Source organism: Hydra vulgaris, chromosome 11, assembly GCF_038396675.1.
Source record: "Hydra vulgaris chromosome 11, alternate assembly HydraT2T_AEP".
NCBI classification, from domain to species: Eukaryota; Metazoa; Cnidaria; class Hydrozoa; order Anthoathecata; family Hydridae; genus Hydra; species Hydra vulgaris.
Genome location: NC_088930.1, coordinates 52537212 through 52540612, shown reverse-complemented (window position 1 = coordinate 52540612; position 3401 = coordinate 52537212). Strand labels below are relative to the sequence as shown.

The following is a 3401-nucleotide window of genomic DNA, read 5'->3' as shown; positions in this document are numbered from 1 at the left end:
TGTGCTGGGTTTTGATTAAAAAAGGGTGGAAAATTCCCTGGTAAATTTCAACTCGGGAAAGTTTCCGGAAATTTCGAAAATATTAAAAAAAAAAAATAAGTTATATTAGAATTAAAGGACAAGACTTTATGTTATTATCAAACTTTGTTTAAGGCTTAACATAATGCGCATCCCTAGAAGGGATGAGGCATTTTTTAATATCTATTTATTTGCCCTGAGTCAATATTTAAAAGATATTAACTTAGTCATTTTTCAATATCTATTAAATCAGCCAAGTTATTGAAAACTGTAAAGTTATATATATAAGGATTGAACGAATATTTACAGTATTTTAAAATTTTTTTCTTGATTTAAAAACGCCATCGATTAATAAAGGGAAAAAAGTGAAGAAATTTTTTTTGGTAAATTTAAATTATTTAAAAATATAGTTAGCAATAAAAAAAGATCTTATGATTTCGAGGTCATAAATTCCACCACTTAATTAAATAAGTGCTTCTAATACTTAAGCCTCACTCGTAACAACCCGTCTTGGGAACTTTTGACTTCATAAACTAATACATAAGAAAAAGAGGGAAGAGTAAGAGGCAAAGTGGTGAATCCATAGAAAGTACCAACTGGTTTCTTTAAAATAAAATAAAAAAATGTTCCTTAAAAACTAAAATTCACACTTTTGAATTTTAGTTTTTAAGGAACATATTTTGTCAGGTATTTAATACAAACTGAATTGTATTAAATACCTGACAAGCTTTCTAAATTTGTCAAAAAACCAACTATAACTTAAAAATTACCTTTTTCGTGGGGTTAGAACATCCCTTGCCCCCCAAAATTGTCTTTTATGCAACCTTTACATATAAAAAATCTTTTTTTCTTTAAAACACTTTACAAAAATAATACACAATAAAAAATTTGTTAATCTAAAAAAGATTTTATTCTTTGTATTTTGTAAATATCGTAGTTAAGAAAAGTGAAAGCTAGAAATATGTTGTACACAAGCTCAAAAGCTGACTCGGCAAACATCTACTCTTTGTTGTTTCACAAGAGTAGTGTTAGTAAAAGTAACATACAACTTGAACGTTTTATTGCTTTTTTAAAAAAATGCTTAGATTGACTATAAAAAAGTTTAGTGAAAGGTCTTTATTTCATTAAGAGGGCCGCTCAGAAGAGGGGGGGGGGGCACTGGGTATATTTTACCTTCGCACACGGTCAAAAGGGGCACATGCGACCCTCAATAAAAGATTATAATAAAAAAAAATTTATAATCATAAAGAGCACTTCTCCTTGGAGAAATTTATAACAGGATCTAAAAAACTCTTATTGTAACTAAAATTTATTTCAACAAACTTCAAATATTTATTATTCTAAATTTAAATCAAAGTATAAAAGACAAAAAAAAAATGTTGTTATTATCGCTAAATGAATATTGCTTATTGAACATTAATTTAAAAAATAAGTATGCGTTAATGTATATGTATGTTTGTATTACTTTTATTTTAAATCAGTAGAAATATCTTGAAACTTTCAAACAGGCAAATTATCAAACGGCAAAAAAAAAAAAAGGAAGATTCTTTGCATAATTTGAAGCAAAAAATTTAAGATAAAAAAGAAGATTTTTTTCTTCTGTAAAATATATTGTAAGAATTAGAATATTATTACATGAAATGAAATTCAATTTTAGTTTAAGTTAAATGGAAATTTCAAAATTTCTATTTTTTCATGCGTGAAAAGACTGATTGCACTGACTCCAACTTAAATGTAGTTAAAATTCGAATTACATAAAGCTTATCCGAACAAAAGTTCGTTTTAAAAAAATATCAATGTTATGTTATGTTACTCTCACTCCAACAATCTGTTAAGTTACTCTTATTCCAACACTTTTCAAATATTCTTTCACAATACATTCATTCCAATTAATTTGATACTGTGAAATTTTATTTAATTCTTTTTCTCTTTAATTCGATTGAGAACTAAATTTTATATAAAAAATTCATTTCGATTTCGAAACAAATAAAAAAATTTTTATTTTATTTAAAAATAAGTAACACGCATCTTAGAGTAAAAACGTCATGTCCAGTTTTCGAAAGCATGATTGAGGTTTCCAAGACAGAAAAAAAGCTGTAGAAAAAGTTGTAAAAGAATACAGGAACAAACGTACATCGAAAGAGTGTGGCTTGAATAAAGTTAAAAAAAAAAGGCATCTAATAACTCTACGTCCTACCAAGTAGTCAAGGTATAGGTTAATAGCTTTATTTTTTATTCACAATCTTATATTCATAATTTCATTCCGAAACATTAAAAACAATTCTTTTTTAAACGGACCATGCTACCAACAGCGTTGATGAACACTTGAGTTCAAAAAAGCCAACTGCCCCTTCAAATTTTTTAACGGTCTCTGAAGAAGAAGATGGTAATCGGGTAAGTTTAAGGCGCATTCCTATTTTATGAAAAACCTACAGATATCAAAAACATATTTAGTATCTAAAAATTCTAAAAACATATCATTTAATATCTGCAGATATTAAAAACATTCCACAATTCTCAAACGCCTTTTTTTTTTTATCTAGGATCAAGAGGCAATTCAACTGGATGATCAAGCGTTTAGAAACGACCCCGCTTTGTGGACGAGGGTTTTATTCAACGAGAGTCAAGCAAGATCTAGTCATACTAAATGGGTCACCTCAAAATTTGGCACTTATTCCAAGCGATTCTACAAACAATCAAAAAAGTTCTTGTCTCCGTTTTTTACGAAACTTAATATATTTTTATTTTTTTATTTTATTTACATTTTCACAACTACATATTACATATTACATATTACATATTAGTTACAGTTTTTTTCACATTGTAATATAAGTAAAATATACTTCCGTTACAAAAGATTGTATTTAACCAAATACTGTTAAAATACATGTAACAAAAAAAAAAAAAAAAAAAAAAAAGCAGAAAAAATAACACTTAATTAAAAAAGAAGAAAAAATTGAAAAAATTAAAAAAGTAAAATCAAAATAAATTTAAAATTAGAAAGGATTAGTTGACAATATTTTGTTCAAAATATTTTCAAGGACTTGTTAAGATTATATTGTTATAGGGAACTTGGAGAAGACTGAATAAGTCTTATCATCGAGAACCTTGGGGTATTACGCAAGATACACATAATCATTGTGATTCTTATGCAAAAATATTTTAAACATTATTGTGATAAATTTTTGTTTTGTTTTTTCTAGTTGTATTATGATTTGTGTGCGTATATATATATATATATATATATATATATATATATATATATATATATATATATATATATATATATATATATATATATATATATATATATATGTATGTATATAAATGTTTTTTAGATATATATATCACGGTGCATAGGAACATACTCTAAGACCTTGCAA

At 26.0% G+C, this 3401-nt stretch overlaps 1 long non-coding RNA gene across 1 annotated transcript; it reads left to right on the top strand.

Moving 5' to 3' along the window:
- Window positions 1-1654: 1654 nt before the first annotated feature.
- On the top strand, window positions 1655-2874 carry LOC136086748 (uncharacterized). Its single transcript, XR_010641553.1, has 2 exons — window positions 1655-2227; window positions 2562-2874. It is a non-coding gene; the product is annotated as an uncharacterized LOC136086748 (long non-coding RNA).
- The last annotated feature ends 527 nt before the right edge of the window (window positions 2875-3401 follow it).